The sequence below is a fragment of the Heterodontus francisci genome, chromosome 20 (genome assembly GCF_036365525.1).
Source record: "Heterodontus francisci isolate sHetFra1 chromosome 20, sHetFra1.hap1, whole genome shotgun sequence".
In the NCBI taxonomy this organism is placed as follows: domain Eukaryota; kingdom Metazoa; phylum Chordata; class Chondrichthyes; order Heterodontiformes; family Heterodontidae; genus Heterodontus; species Heterodontus francisci.
The window spans coordinates 86,071,952-86,089,093 of NC_090390.1; positions in this window are offsets into that span (position 1 = coordinate 86,071,952).

Here is a 17,142-nt window from a genome sequence, read left to right on the forward strand (position 1 = left end):
GCTGCAAAGAGATATAGACAGGTTAAGTGAGTGGGCAACAAGATGGCAGATGGAGTATAATGTAGGGAAATGTGAAGTTATGCACTTTGGTCGTAAGAATAGAAAAGCAGAATATTTTTTAAAAGGTGTGCAACTTGTAAGTGTCGATGTTGAAAGAGACTTGGGTGTGCTTGTACAAGGAATGCAGAAAGTTAACATGCAGATACAACAAGCAGTTAGGAAGGCAAATGGCATTTGGCCTTTAGTGCAAGGGGATTGGAATACAGGAATAAGGAAGTATTTGCTACAATTGTTCAGGGTTTTGGTGAGACCACATCTGGAGTACTGTGTGCAGTTTTGGTCGCCACATTTAAGAAAGGATATACTTGCACTGGAGGCAGTGCAGCAAAGGTTCACTAGATTGGTCCCTGGGATGAGAGACTAAGTAAATTGGGCCTATATTCTCTGGAGTTTATGGAATGTGTCTTTGCAAAGCAGGTGTGGAAAGAGATGCAATGGTTTTTGTCGAGGTTCATCCCAAGCAGCTCTGTAACACAGGAGTCTGTGCTGTATGGGCTGTTCCCAGGGACGCACACCGAGATAAACATCAACTGCTGCTGGAGGACCATCAATTCGGTGAAAGACGCTCTTTGGTCTGCCCGAAGCTTGCTGGTCTTCCAGCGCAAAGAGTTGTCCCCGACCGAGTGTTGCAGACTGGTACATTCCAATGTCCAGGATTACATGCTGAGGGACGCACTTAAGCTTGGGGCAGCCGCTGCGAAGGCTCAATGGGGAAAGACCACTGTGTAAGGTCCTCCCACCAAAGTGAACTGAGGGGCTGGACCCATGGGAAACCCCTCGGGTTGTATACACCAAATATGGGTTTGCTGTAAAATGTACATGGCATGTAAAATGGAACGGAAGGATTGTGAGGCAACTCACTCCTGTATCGAAGAAAACTGTTTTCCTTTGGACTCTTTGGAATGTCAACTTTGTGCTGTTTTGAACTGTTTTGTAATGCATTTTTTTTTTTACAGATTTTTATGAATAAACTATATATTTTGGGGAAAAAAATTCTCTGGAGTTTAGAAGAATAAGATCTGATCTCATTGAAACATATAAGATTCTAAAGATAAAAGCAAAATACTGCAGATGCTGGAAATCTGAAATAAAAACAAGAAATGCTGGAAATACTCAGCAGGTCGGGCAGCATCTGTGGAAAGAGAAGCAGAGTTAAGTAAGATTCTAAAGAGACTGGCTAGGGTAGACTCTGAGAGATTATTTCCACTGGTTGGAGAATCTAAAACACGGGGGCACAGTTTCAGGATAAGGGGCCAATCATTTAGGACTGAGATGAGGAGAAAGTACTTCACTCAAAGGGGTGTGCATCTTCGGAATTCTCTACCCATCGTTGAATACATTTAAGGCTGGGATAGACAGATTTTTGGTCCCTCAGGGAATCAAGGAATATGGCGAGCGAGCGGGAAAGTGGAGTTGAATCCTAAGATCAGCGATGATCATTTTGAATGGCGGAGCAGATTCGCTGCTCCAATTTCTTGTGTTCTTGTACTGAACAGTGTGTTACACAGTCAGCTGTGTGTACTGAACAATATGTTACACAGGGATCTGTGTGTACTGAACAGTGTGTTATACAGGCAGCTGTGTGTACTGAACAGTGCATTACACAGGGATCTGTGTGTACTGAACAGTGCATTACACAGGGATCTGTGTGTACTGAACAGTGCATTACACAGGGATCTGTGTGTATTGAACAGTGCATTACACAGGGATCTGTGTGTATTGAACAGTGCATTACACAGGGAGCTGTGTGTATTGAACAGTGCATTACACAGGGATCTGTGTGTATTGAACAGTGCATTACACAGGGAGCTGTGTGTACTGAACAGTGCATTACACAGGGAGCTGTGTGTACTGAACAATGCATTACACAGAGACAGCAGAGGTACTGAACAGTGCGTTACACAGGGAGCTGTGTGTATTGAACTATGCTGAGTACCCAGACAGTGGTGACTGCCATGAAATCTGAAGGCCAGCACAGAGCCCAATTTTAGTTTGTTCAGTTTGTTTCTACTGTGCCTACCAACTGTGTTTATTTCATGTTTGTGCTTGTGGCTGTTCAGTTTTCAGTCCATTAACACCCGATCTGTACTAATGCTTTGTCTTTCAGCACACTATTAACATATTGTTTGCCTTTGCTCCATGACCTTCTGGTCAGCTATTCTGTGACCTTGTCCTATCTACACCTTCTCTTTTGTTATGTCTTGTCCCACCCCCGCTTTACTTGCTTAAAATCTTTTACATTTCTTATAGCTGCCAGTTCTGAAGAAGGGTCACTGACCTGAAATGTTAACTCTGCTTATCTCTCCACAGATGCTGCCAGACCTGCTGAGTATTTCCAGCATTTCTTGTTTTTATTACACAACCCAAATACCCCTGACTACTATTAAGCTGCTTAGCAGAGCAAGACAGATCAGTAATATACTTACAGTCATAGAGTCATTCACCGCACAGAAGGAGGCCATTTGACCCATCGACTCCGTGCCGACTTCTAACAGAACCTGGACAGTGCTGGAGAAACAGAACAGAAGCAAAGTGCATTAAGACAGTTTGCACAGGATGCACAGGTGTTAGAAGCTGATGATCTAGTTATCTCTTCTCTTCTTTGGCCTCCTTGTCTCGAGAGACAATGGGTAAGCGCCTGGAGGTGGTCAGTGGTTTGTGAAGCAGCGCCTGGAGTGGCTATAAAGGCCAATTCTAGAGTGACAGACTCTTCCACAGGCGCTGCAGATAAAATTGGTTGTCGGGGCTGTTACACAGTTGTCTCTCCCCTTGTGCTTCTTTCTTTTTTCCTGCCAACTGCTAAGTCTCTTCAACTCGCCATGCTTTAGCCCTGCCTTTATGGCTGTCCGCCAGCTCTGGCGATCACTGGCAACTGACTCCCATGACTTGTGATCAATGTCACAGGACTTCATGTCGCGTTTGCAGACGTCTTTAAAGCGGAGATATGGACAGCCGGGGGTCTGATACCAGTGACGAGCTCGCTGTACAATGTGTCCTTGGGGATCCTGCCATTTTCCATACGGCTCACATGGCCAAGCCATCTCAAGCGCCACTGGCTCAGTAGGGTGTATATGCTGGGGATGTTGGCCACCTCGAGGACTTCTGTGTTGGAGATACGGTCCTGCCACCTGATGCCAAGGATTCTCCGGAGGCAGCGAAGATGGAATGAATTGAGACGTCGCTCTTGGCTGACATACGTTCTCCAGGCCTCACTGCCATAGAGCAAAGTACTGAGGACACACGCCTGATACACTCAGACTTTTGTGTTCCGTGTCAGTGCACCATTTTCCCACATTCTCTTGGCCAGTCTGGACATAGCAGTGGACGCCTTTCCCATGCGCTTGTTGATTTCTGCATCGAGAGACAGATTACTGGTGATAGTTGAGCCTAGGTAGGTGAACTCTTGAACCACTTCCAGAGTGTGGTCGCCGATATTGATGGATGGAGCATTTCTGACGTCCTGTCCCATGATGTTCGTTTTCTTGAGGCTGATCTTTAGGCCAAATTCATTGCAGGCAGCCGCAATCCTGTCGATGAGTCTCTGCAGACACTCTTCTGTGTGAGATGTTAATGCAGCATCGTAGGCAAAGAGGAGTTTCCTGATGGGGACCTTCCGTACTTTGGTCTTCGCTCTTAGACGGGCAAGGGTGAACAACCTGCCACCTGATCTTGTGTGGAGGAAACTACCTTCTTCTGAAGACTTGAACACATGTGAGAGCAGCAGGGAGAAGAAGATCCCAAACAGTGTCGGTGCAAGAACACAGCCCTGTTTCACACCACTCAGGATAGGAAAGGGGTCTGATGAGGTGCCGCTATGCTGAATTGTGCCTTTCATATTGTCATGGAATGAGGCAATGATACTTAGTAGCTTTGGTGGACATCCAATCTTTTCTAGTAGTCTGAAGAGACCACGTCTGCTGACGAGGTCAAAGGCTTTGGTGAGATCAATGAAAGCAACGTAGAGGGGCATCTGTTGTTCGCGGCATTTCTCCTGTAGCTGACGAAGGGAGAACAGCATGTCAATGGTGGATCTCTCTGCTCGAAAGCCACACTGTGGCTCAGGGTAGACATGCTCAGCCAGCTTCTGGAGCCTGTTTAAAACGACTCAAGCGAAGATTTTCCCCACTATGCTGAGCAGGGAGATTCCACGGTAGTTGTTGCAGTCACCGCGGTCACCCTTGTTCTTATAAAGGGTGATGATATTGGCATCGCGCATGTCCTGTGCTACTGCTCCCTCATCCCAGCACAGGCAAAGCAGTTCGTAGACTGTTGAAAGTATAGCAGGCTTGGCACTCTTAACTTAGCTTTTTGAGTTAGCTGCTCATCACAGTGAAAGCTAGTACCAAACACAGACATTGAGACAGTCTTGTGGTAAGACACTATGCCTGTCCTGTTTCTCAAATTAGGGAATTCTGCTCATTGGCTTTCATGTAGCTGTCAGAATATGTGATGCTTGTCATGTGTTCTTTGTGTTATTTTGGACCAAGGGACTGACGGAATCTCGTGAGGGTATAGACGTTCTTTATGTTGTTGTGACTGGTGGCTCTGGCATGCCTCGCACATCCTCACTAACTTTTCGATGTCACCGTTGAACCCTGGCCAGTAAACAGTGTCTTGTGCCAATCATCTCGTTCGCTCTATGCCCATATGGTCTTGGTGAAGTTGAGACAAGATGTCCTGTTGGAGAGCTTGGGCACAATCACTTGTTTTCCTTTGAAGATGACACCTCTTGAGATACCTCTGTAAGGCCAAAAGCATCTGAGGGTTTCTGGCACCTCTTTTATAGCATCTGGCTAACCTTAGAGTCATGGAGTCATACAGTTATACAGCACAGAAACAGGCCCATTGTGTCTGTGCCAGCCATCCAGCAAATAACTATTCTAATCCCATATTCCTGCACTTGGCCCGTAGCCTTGTATGCTATGGCGTTTCAAGTGCTCATCTAAATACTTTGTTGTGAGGGTTCCTGCCTCCACCACCTCTTCAGGCAGTGCGTTCCAGATTCCAACTACCCTCTGGGTGAAATTTTTTTCCTCAAATCCCCCCTAAACCTCCTGCCCCTTACCCTAAATCTATACCCCCTGGTTCTTGACCCCCTTGCTGAGGGAAAAAGTTTCTTCCTATCTAACCTATCAATGCCCCTCATAATCTTGCACACCTCAATCATGTCCCCCCTCAGCCTTCTCTGCTCCAAGGAAAACAACCCCAGCCTATCCAGTCTCTATTCATAGCTGAAATACTTCAGCCCAGGCAACATCCTGGTGAATCTCCTCTGCACCCTCTCCAGTGCAATCACATCCTTCCTATATGTGGTGACCAGAACTGTACACAGTAGCTGTGGCCTAACTAGCGTTTTATATAGCTCCATCATAACCTCCCTGCTCTAATATTCTATGCCTCGGCTAATAAAGGGAAGTATCCCATATGCCTTCCTAACCACCTTATCTACCTGTGCTGCTGCCTTCAGTGATCTATGGACAAGTACACCAAGCTCCTTCTGACCTTCTGTACTTCCTCGGGTCCTATCATCCATTGTATATTCCTTTTATTTGAGTTTTAGTTTAGAGATACAGCACTGAAACAGGCCCTTCGGCCCACCGAGTCTGTGCCGACCATCAACCACCCATTTATACTAATCCTACACTAATCCCATATTCCTACCACATCCCCACCTGTCCCTATATTTCCCTACCACCTACCTATACTAGGGACAATTTATAATGGCCAATTTACCTACCAACCTGCAAGTCTTTTGGCTTGTGGGAGGAAACCCGAGCACCCGGAGAAAACCCACGCAGACACAGGGAGAATTTGCAAACTCCACACAGGCAGTACCCAGAATTGAACCCGGGTCGCTGGAGCTGTGAGGCTGCGGTGCTAACCACTGCGCCACTGTGCCTTGTTAGTCCTCCCAAAATGCATCACCTCACACTTTTCAAGATTAAATTCCATTTGCCACTTCTCCGCCCATCTTACCAGCCCACCTATATCTCCCTGTAATCTAAGGCTTTCCTCCTCACTATTTACAACACCACTAATTTTCGTGTCATCTGCGAACTTACTTATCATACCTCCTATATTCACGTCTAAATCATTAATGTACAATGTACCTTGTATGATGACTCTCCACAGGGCCTTCAGTTGTGGGTCATTGGCTGTTTCTGATTGCAGTTGGCCACATTTGTGCTGCCCAAAATGCAATAAATCGATTTTGAGCACATCTTCCACCTCAATGACCATGCTGTTCACTTGTAGATCCAGTGGAACTTCTTCATTCTTGTTCGGGTTTGGCAATCTGCTCAGCGTATCCAAAGTGACCATTTTGGTACCCGCTTTTGTAGCAGACATTGAAGATCTAGACATATCCTGATTGCTCCATCCTTCTTTATTATGCATGTAATTGAGCTGCACCAGTCTGTGTGATGATGCACACGATGGGTGCTGCCATTGCATTCCATGTCATCCAACTCGTGCTTAAGCTGTTTTTGTATGTGCACTGTGCACTTTCTGGGACGGTTGATTGGCAGAATTGCATCCTCTCTGAGGTGCAGTACGGCATCGCCTTTGAAATCTCCTATGGCGTCGAACCTGTCCGGGTACATTTGTTGTAGGTCGTGGACTGACTGACTCAATGCGGATATCCTTGGTCTCTTCTGCTGTAACGGGTACCTTGGTGAACTCATGGATAGTCACGATGTTGAGGTCCTTACATGATGGTAGTCCTGCCACTGCTGGTCTGCTTGTGTCTACCAGGTAAAATATTTGTGGTTTCCATGCCAACTTGCCATAGCTGCATTGCATTGTTAATGTGCCGCTGCAAGGGATGGGTGACCCGTTTTATGTAATTAACTTTGCAGTTGTCGGTTGTATCATTAACATCCAACAACCCCAGTACATATCCTTCAGGATTCAGACTGGTAGGATATTTGCACTCGCTCCCGTGTCAATCTTAGTCCTGAATGTGCGCTTGCCAACTTTCCTTGGGCACGTGATATTAATAATAGCGAAAGCTTCCAGTTGTTTGACTTCAACACAATCCATCAGGTTCACAATGTGAAATGCCTGCTTTCTTCTGGCTGAGAATCGCTCCACTCTGAGCCTTGTCTTGGGTCTATTTCGCTGTAGACTTCGTGTATCGGCTTGCGTTTATGTAGGTCTCTCGCACTCTCTTTGCTGTTGTTGCCATGTTGCTGCACCTGTCTTCTGTTTGTTTGTGTCCTATTGTGACTTCTGGCTGTGTTTCTGGAGCCATATTTCTTGAATAGGTGGGCCAGTGGCCTTTTGCACTGCACAGGACTTGAAATGCAGGACAACTTCGCGGTGAGTGGGACAAACCACACTTACCACACAGCTTGCTTGCTTTTTGTGACCTGGTTATGGTATGGTGCCGATACTGTCGGTTGCACCTAGTGCTTGCACATGTTGTTGTCCAGCTACAATGGCTTCGTATTTCTTGCCATCTTCTAGCAGCGCATCAATGTTGTGATCTTTGTTTTTCCCCAAGAGGTCTTTTTGAAATGCTTCAATAGGTGTTGAAACAATCACCAGCTCCATTGTTTGCTCCAACAACTCAGTTTCTGAAAAATCACATTTGTTGCCCTTACTACGGCATCTACTGATAAATTGATTATTGATTCCTGTGGCTGTTGCTTGGAGGACATCAATTCCAGGCAATGAATTCTAAAATTCACTCTTACCCAGAGCTGATCTTCTACCACTTTCCATATCTTCGTGGGATCTTTCTCATTCTCATCAGATAAGCCATTGATTCTGTATAACCTCTCATTTCCAACTGCTACCAGTATTTTCACAGCCTGCCTCTCTGGTTCTACAACCACTTGGTCTGTAAAGCATAACTGCATTCTTTGTTTAAAAAGTTTGAACTTGGATAGAGTATCAATGGCCTTCCAGTTCATGCTGGGAAATTTGCTATCCATCTTTCTGTTGTTATTTTGCTTTCTGCTCTATATTTAACTTTGTTCAGCTGTGTGTGCCTTCAGCGCTGTATTTATTATGACTTTTCTATTTGTGATTTGAAACTGGTTTTAAAACCTGTTCTATTAACACTGTACGGTTCACCCTTTAAGAAAATCTCCTTTTTTAGACTAGCTGCTTTGATGGAATGTAACAACTGCTTGACAGCGTTCTCTGTTTATTTTGCTTTCAGCACTTCAGCCTGTATGTTTACACAGCTGTTCGAAAGGCAGTTCAAGGGCTTTCCGCTTTGCCTTTTTTGCTAGAGTTTAGTTATGTTCGTCACGCTTGACTGGTTTAATTATTTTTTCAACTTGACTGCTTTAATGGAGACTCTGAAGTGTTTGGGTTTTCCCGTGCTTTTTTTTCACGATTGGATTTTGTTTGTTTTTTAATTTGCACTGTTACGAATAGGTGAGGAAGGGGTCTCAGGCTCCCCTTTTTGCCCCTTTGTCTGGTTTGACCGCAACAGGGTTTATTCTTTTACACAGTGATTGAACTTACCATCTCGGTGAGTGCTTGCTCCTATTCCTCTAATATAATTGCCAAAGAACCAATCAGACAGATTTTTTTCAGTTTAAGCAAGGAAGATGCAAGTTATTATCCTTAACACTCTAAACTGGTTAAAAATACTAAAATATGCTACACATCCATGCATACATTCACACAAGAGCCACACACACACAAATAGATTACAGAGGGAAAAACAAAGTTGGGTGGTTGGAGTAGAATCTGTAATAAATGTAATTTAAATACAGTTTATCAGTCCCAGAGTCCTTAGTTGAAATTGTAGTCCTGAAATCCTCACTGAGCCACGTGCACGGATCGGGCTTGCTTCTCAGTGCTTCGGAAGGCAGAACAGAGGTTTTTGACCCTTGTCCCCTCGGTGGTGGTTGTGGTGGGCTGTAGACTTGGCTTTACCAGTTGCAGTTGTGTCTTCTCGGGATCTGTATTGGAGAGAGGGAGAGAAAGAGAGAGTACTGCTCCCTTGATGGCTTACAGCTACTGTCCTGCTGTCTGAGTCACAACTCGCAATCTCCCCAGAGTTGCACAAGCAGTCACATGACATTACCAACCCTTTGGGTTTTAATGAGGTTCTTCTGGAATTTTCTCTGAGAATCAAGGCTTTACTCCCCCTCAGGCTGTCCAGTCACACCTGGTAGGGGTTGGCTCTTTCAAAGTCAATGGGTGCCAAAGGCTGTTGATGAGTATTTTGAGAAAGCCATCTCAGGTAATTTAATCAGAAATCACCCCATTGTTCTGGCTAGGTTGCCTCAGTCATGTTGTCTCTGGTCTACTCTGTTACTGTTTCATATGCAAATTGCTGTGGCCACCTGGGCTGCCAGATTACGCTTTTTAAAAGATGTTATTTGTAAGAATTTCCAGTAAATGTCTTAGGCAAATTTCCAATCGATGAAATTAAAATTTCCCATTTGGCATGTGGGGTTTTCACGACAACGCGCTTTTCAGGGCTTTCCCCCTTTTTCCCCTCTGGCTCACACAGAGCCTTTAGAAAATGATTTTTTTAAAAAACTTGTCAAAGGCTTTTTTTAACCTGGATTTTTCAATCATTGGCACAATGATTCACCCGATCGCTTGCCCCTCAGCCAGGCTTCCGTTCTATGATTCGCAGCCTTCTAAGGTCACTTCAAATTTTCTCTTCCATTATCTCTACTGCTTTTAAATTTTGTTTGCTGTTTTACCAGTGGTCTTCAAGCTTATATCCTGTCTTTTCACCACCACTACCACCATGTCATGTATTTTCTGTGTTATCTTAAGTAACACAATGAGGTACGGGGATTCCAGTTCCTTGAAGATCTCTAAAAGGTTTATTAACAACTAAACTACTATATACAATATAGAGAAAACTATATACAGAATATTTGTCTAGGGTGTTACAGTTGCAGAGAGACTATGGCTTCTAGTCACATGACTATATCCTGGTACTTAGCTCATTAGCATACTGAGTTCTTAATGGGACATCACTCTGAAGGCGATCATACAACAAAGCTCTGCGGTTTTCCCTATATGCTTAACCCTCGCTGACTAACATTTCCCATAACACTTCACACTTCGGCCTTTTCCACAAAATTTATCCTAAAACATGGTCTCACTGACATTGTGCACCAAACTTCAGGAAGGATGCGAAACAGCGCAGATTCACAAGAGTGGTTAAATTATTAGGACCGGTTGCATAAACTTGGCTTCAATTCCCTTGGGTTTAACAGCTTGAGGGGTGATCTAATCAAGATGTTTAAAATGATGAAGGTATTTGTTGTGTGCAAATGCAGGTAATGTTATTTCACGCAAAGGGTAGTGCAAGTCCAGAACTCTCTCTCCAAAAGGTTATGGATACTGGGGGACAATTGGTGCTTTCAAGCCTTAGTTTGATAGATAGTTGTTTGGTAAGGGTATCATGGGTGTTTAGGTGCTAATCCATGATATAATTGAATGCCAGAACTGCTTGAGGGGCTGAATGGCCTACTCCTGTTCCTATATCCAACCTGTGCTGTACCTGCCCTGGAAGTGTTTGCTGGGACACAGTAGATGGAGCTTTACTCAGTATCAAACCAGTACTGTACCTGCCCTGAGAGTGTTTGATGGGACAGTGTTGAGGGAGCTTTACTCCGTATCTAACCTGTTTTTTTTATTTGCTGAGGGGGCCTTTATTCCCCAAGCTCCCTTTTTATACATTTAAAACAGATAAATAAAACAAAACTCAAATTAAAATGCCATTTTCGGCATCGATGATGCACTCGGAAGTCTTCAAGCAAATCAGCGGACCCCGCATGCTCCTTCTCCCGGGACATCCGGGCACGAATGTAATCTCGGAAGAGAGGCAGGCAATCAGGGTGGACGGACTCCTCCCAATGGCCCGCAGCCTGGACCTGTGAATTGCGACCTTGGCCAAGCCCAGGAGCAGACCGACGAGGAGATCCACTTCCAGGCCCACCCCCTTCCACACTGGGTGCCCAAAGATCAGGAGCATGGGCTGCAGTGCAACCAAAACTTGAGGAGCAGCCCTTTTAAATACTCAGAGGGGCTGCAACCTTGTGCACTCCATATATTAATGGAACACGGACTCGTCCAGGCCGCAGAAATTAGAGGCGGCCTGGGAGTCCGTGAACCTACTTAAAAATCTATTTCATGGGACTGACCTGTGCAGCACCCTACACCCCAGGTCCCCGATGTAAAGGGGGAGGACTCCCGTGTAGGGAGACCTCCACTGGCGTTTCCCTTCACCATCAGATGGCAACATGGACCGCCATGACGCTTCCGGCAGGCGGACAAGTGCGAGGAAGTGGAGAGTGTGTAGGAGCAGCCTGTACAGGAAACCCCTCCACACGGTGTGGAATGGCACAGAGGGCATTTCCGAGAGATGGCTCGGGTTGTGAGGGACCGGCACCTGAGGAGGGTTTTGGAGCCTGGGTCCGATGAGCAGTTCTGGCTGAGCGGGGGTCAGCTCAGCCGGGAGCGCTCCACACTCCCAAGCTCCCTCCTCATCTGCAGTGAGTGGCTTCAGCCCCAGAGCCGACTGCCCGGACAGCCAAGGCACTCTGTCCACCAGCAGGGGTGCGCCCTGACTGGAGGCCTTGCAGCTCCCGGCAGAGGACATTGCCCTTTATTTTACCAGGATCTATTCAGAGTCTTTTTTCTTCTCTTTTTTTTCTGTAGAGTTATAGCCTGTACCTGCTCTGGGAGTGTTTAATGGGGACAGTGTAGAGAGAGCTTTACTCTGTATCTAACCCTGTGCTGTACCTGTCCTGGGAGTGTTTGATGGGACAGTGTAGAGGAAGCTTTACTCTGTATCTAACCCCGTGCTGTACCGGCCCTGAGAGGACATGAAAAGTTGTAAATAAGATCCCTATCAAGTACTGGTACATAATGTAAAAATGGGCCTGTGGATGCAGAAGGCACTTTTTTGACAATAAATCCACCAACTGCCTGCCCCTCCTCCACGTGCTTCAACACAGCCATTTACAAACATAAAATACTGATTGCAGCAGCTTTGCCTCCAACTGAACGTACCCTGGAGGCGAGAAATTTGTGGTCACTCAGATCCATGGGAATTTCCGCTATCTCTGGGGCCGCATGTGCAGGAATTCCAAGGCTTAGGCTGCAAATCATGCAAAGAGCAATGGAAATTCCTGGGCTTTGTTATAAAGAAAGAACTTGCATTTCTGTAGTGCCTTTCACAATCTCATGACATCCCAAAGCACTTTACAGCCAATGAGTTACTTTTGAAGTGTAGTCACTGTTGTGATGTAGGAAATGCGGCAGCCAATTTGCATACAGCAAGCTCCCACGAAGTATAATAATGACCAGATCATCTGTTTTTTTTCCAAAAGATGTTGGTTGAGGAACAAATATTGACCAGGACACTGAATGAAGTCCCATGCTCTTCTTCATATATTGGTCATGGGATTTTGTGCATCACCTGAGAGGGCAGAGGGAGCCTCAGTTTAACATTTCCTCCAAAAGACCACCAGCAGAGCAGTTCTCCCTCTGTACTACATTGGCGCCTCAGCCTGGATTATGTGCTCAAGTCTCTGGAGTGGAACTTGTACTAATGACTTTCTGAATCAGAGGCGAGAGTGCTATGCACTGAACCAAGGCTAACCCCACAATAGCATAACAACATGTCTGCAGAGGTTTGAACGATTGCAGATATAGGGGGAGTAGGATTGACCTGGAGTCTGCAGGCTTGAAGATCAATCTCCTGGACACTGCTGCAAGCAAACCCAGGAGAAAAATCAACAAGACATTAAAAAAACTGTGTGTTTTTTCTTGTTTCCTTTGAACATTTTCATTCATTAGTTATAAATGTATTGTAGGAGGTACTATTATAAAATATACTGGAAAATTATATACAGTAAGCCAGTGTCTTATGATATATACAGGAGCATTATACTCAGTAACACATGGTGTGTTATTATATAATATATACAAGAGTGTTATTCCCAGTAAGATACGGTGTGTTATTATATAATATATCCAGCGTTATACCCAGTAACACACAGTGTGTTGTTATACAATATATACAGGATTTTTATACCCAGTAACACAGTGTATTATTATATAATATATACAGTTATATGCAGTAACACAGTGTGTTATGATATATACTGAAGCATTATAACCAGTATCATAAGACCTTAAGGAGGGAGTTTACGTACACTTCCGGACTGAGGGAGGCCTTTTCAACCTCAACGTCTGGGATGTGGGTGCACTGACTAGGCCAGCATTTATTGCCCATCCCTAATTGCCTTGGAGAAGGTGGTGGTGAGCTACCTAACTTGAACCACTGCAGTCCATATGAGGTAGGGGCACCCACAGTGCTGTTAGGAAGGGAGTTCCAGGATTTTGACCCAGCGACAGTGAAGGAACGGCGATATAGTTCCAAGTCAGGATGGTGTGTGACTTGGGTGAGAACCTGCAGGTGGTGGTGTTCCCATGCATCTGCTGCCCTTGTCCTTCTAGATGGTCGAGGTTGTGGGTTTGGAAGGTGCTGTCGAAGGAGCCTTGGTGCATTGCTGCAGTGCATCTTGTAGATGGTACACACTGCTGTTACTGTGCGTCGGTGGTGGAGGGAGTGAATGTTTGTGGATGGGGTGTCAATCAAGCGGGCTGCTTTGTCCTGGATGGTTTCGAGCTTCCAGTGTTGTTGGAGCTGTTATTGTTGTCTTCAGGCTCACACAAAGACACAAGAAAAACTCATCTGTGAACTTCTTTTCACCGATGACTGTGCTCTCCTGGCCCACAGTCAGACATACCTGCAACGTATAACAACACATTGTGTGCAGCAACCACAGCCTCAGAGCACAGACCAAACTCAAAGTGTACAAAGCCATAGTCCTCCTCACCCTTCTGTATGGCGCGGAGTCGTGGGTCCTTCTCGAGCACTTCCATGGGTGCTGCCTCCACAGCATCCTCAAGAACCGCTGGCAGGACCGCATCTCACACACTGAAGTCCTGGAAACAGCCAACATCACCAGCATGAAGCCATCCTCCTGCAAAGTCAACTGTGTTGGGCGGGTCACATTGCCCGGATGGATGACAGTTGCCTGCCCAAGATCGTGTTGTATGGAGAGCTGACCACGGGTAAAAGGAACAGAGAGGCCCCATGCAAACATCTCAAGGACTCCCTGAAGAAGTCCCTCTCTGTGTGCCACATCGACCATCGTCAGAGGCAAATGCAGGCCATAGATGGTGATGCCTGGAGATGCTACATTAGGAGGGATACAGACACCTTTGAGACTGAGTGAAGAACCAACATGAAAGAGAAAAGGAGGAGGATAGATCCAATTTCCCACAGCAATGCCTTCACCTTCACTTGTACCCGCTGTGGGAGAATCTGCCAGTCACAGACAGGCCTGACCAACCACCAGCAGGCCTGCAACCGATGTCTACAACCTTCCCAAAATCTCCATCCACAAAGAAATGCCAAGAAGAAGAAGATACCCAGTAACACAGTGTATTATTATGATATATAATGAAACATTATACCCAGTAACACATGCTGTGTTTTTTTTCCATTCTTGGGATGTGGGCATCGCTGGCTAGGCCAGCATTTACTGTCCATCCCTAACTGACCTAGAGAAGGTGGTGGTGAGCTTCCTTCTTGAACCACTACAATCCTTGGCATGTAGGTATACCCACAGTGCTGTTTGAAAGGGAGTTCCAGGATCTTGGCCCAGCGACAGTTAAGGAACGGTGATATAGTTCCAAGTCAGGATGGTGTGTGGCTTGGAGGGGAACTTGCTGGGGTGTTCCCATGCATCTGCTGCCCTTGTCCTTCTAGGTGGCAGAGGTCACGGGTTTGGAAGGTGCTGTCTAAGGAGCCTGGGTGAGTTGCTGCAGTGCATCTTGTAGATGATACACACTGCTGCCGCTGTGCTTCAATGAAGGGAATGAATGTCGAAGGTGGTGGATGGGGTGCCAATCAAGCGGGCTGCTTTGTCCTGGATAGTGTCGAGCTTCTAGAGTGTTGATGGAGCTGCACCCATCCAGGTAAGTGGAGAGTATTCCATCACACTTTTGACTTGTGCCTTGTAGATGGTGGCCAGGCTTTGGGGAGTCAGGAGGTGAGTTACTCGCCGCAGAATTCCCAGCCTCTGACCTGCTCTTGTAGCCATAGCATTTATGTGGTGGTCCAGTTCAGTTTCTGGTCAATGATGATCGCCAGGATGTTGATAGTGGGGGATTCAGTGATGGTAATGCCATTGAACGTGAAGGGGAGATGGTTAGATTCTCTCGCTTGAGCTGTTTTATCGCCTGGCACCTGCGTGGCACGAATGTAACTTGCCACTTATCAGCCCAAGACTGGATGTTGTCAAGGTCTTGTTGCATATGGACTTGGGCTACTTCAGTATCTGAGGAGTCGCGAATGGTGCTGAACATTGTGCAATCATCAGCAAACATCTCCACGTCTGACCTTATGATTGAAGGAAAGTTATTGATGAAGCAGCTGAAGATGGTTGGGCCTAGGACACTACCCTGAGGAACTCCTGCAGTGATGTCCTGGAGCTCAGATGATTGACAACCATCAACCATAACCATCCTTCTTTGTGCTCGGTATGACTCCAACCAGTGGAGAGTTTCTCCCGATTCCCATTGACTCCAGTTTTGCTAGGACTCCTTGATGCCACACTTGGTCAAATGCTGCCTTGATGTCAAGGGCAGGCATTTTTCACCTCACCTATGAAGTTCAGCTCTTTTGTCCATGTTTGGACCGAGGATATAATGACGTCAGAGGCTGAGTGGCCCTGGCGGAACCCAAACTGAGTGTCAGGTTATTGCTGAGCAAGTGCCGCTTGATAGCACTGTTGATAACCCCTTCCATCACTTTGCTGATGATTGGAATAGACTGATGGGGTGGTAATTGGCTGGGTTGGATTTGTCCTGCTTTTTGTGTACAGGTCATACTGGGACAATTTTCCACATTACCGGGTAGTTGCCAGTGTTGTAGCTGTACTGGAACAACTTTGCTGGGGGTGCGGTTAGTTCTGGAGCACAAGTCTTCAGTACTATTGCCAGAATGTTGTCAGGGCCCATGGCCTTTGCAGTATCCAGTGCCTTCAGCCGTTTCTTGATGTCACATTGATACTGGCATCTGTGATACTGGGGCCCTCAGGAGGAGGCCGAGATGGATCATCCACTCAGCACTTCTGGCTGAAGATGGATGCAAATGCTTCAGCCTTGTCTTAATATATAGAATATATACAGTGTTACACCCAGTAATGCATAGTATGATATATATATATATATATATGTATAGCGTTACACCAGTAACACACAGTGTGTTATGCAATATATGGTGTTACACCGAAAAACACATGGTGTGTTATATAATATATACAGTGTTACATCCAGTAAGGTGCTGATTCTACCCATCAGAAGCTTCTTCCTAATGCATGAAGCTCTCATTCAGCCCTCTTTGAAAGTATAAGCTTGAACTTCATCAGCTGGAAATTTCAGAAGAGCCAATGAGTTCTCCAAGCTGGAAGTATTTACTTCGGCATGATAAAGCTTGTGTAGAAAAACTCCTCTGATATTTGTTCCCAAGGGTGTTGCTGTTCCTAAAGGAAATGCAGTTTGCCACTCACTGATCAACGAAAGGATAAGAAAGCCAGAAGCAACACAATACAGTCCTTCAAAGCCAATTCCACAGACCGGGCACAATATGTTCTGTCATTGACTCCACCCAACCCATTGGATTTTTCTGTGTGCTTGAGCAGATAATTAGCCAAATGCATGAATTAAGTTTCATTCTACACCCTGGACCAGCATGATGTCTCAATCATCCCATAACCTCAGGAGCCCCCACCTTTCTGTATATAATCTACTCGAAGTGGGGACAGCTTGCGTCTTTTCTAAAATCTGTGCCGAGATCCTGCCCAGTTTAGGAAATTAATTTAAACTCAGTCAGTCAACCCTGTGGACTGCACCCCTCTCCCAACTTGCTAATGTGTTCCAAAATTTAGACTATTCTCCGTGCCACACCCACACAGTCCCAGCTACAGTAAGCTTGTCCTTACACAACCTGCTTGTTAGTTATTTGTAAAGCAAAATGAAATATTCTGTTGCTACCTTCCAGAAGGTCTGATC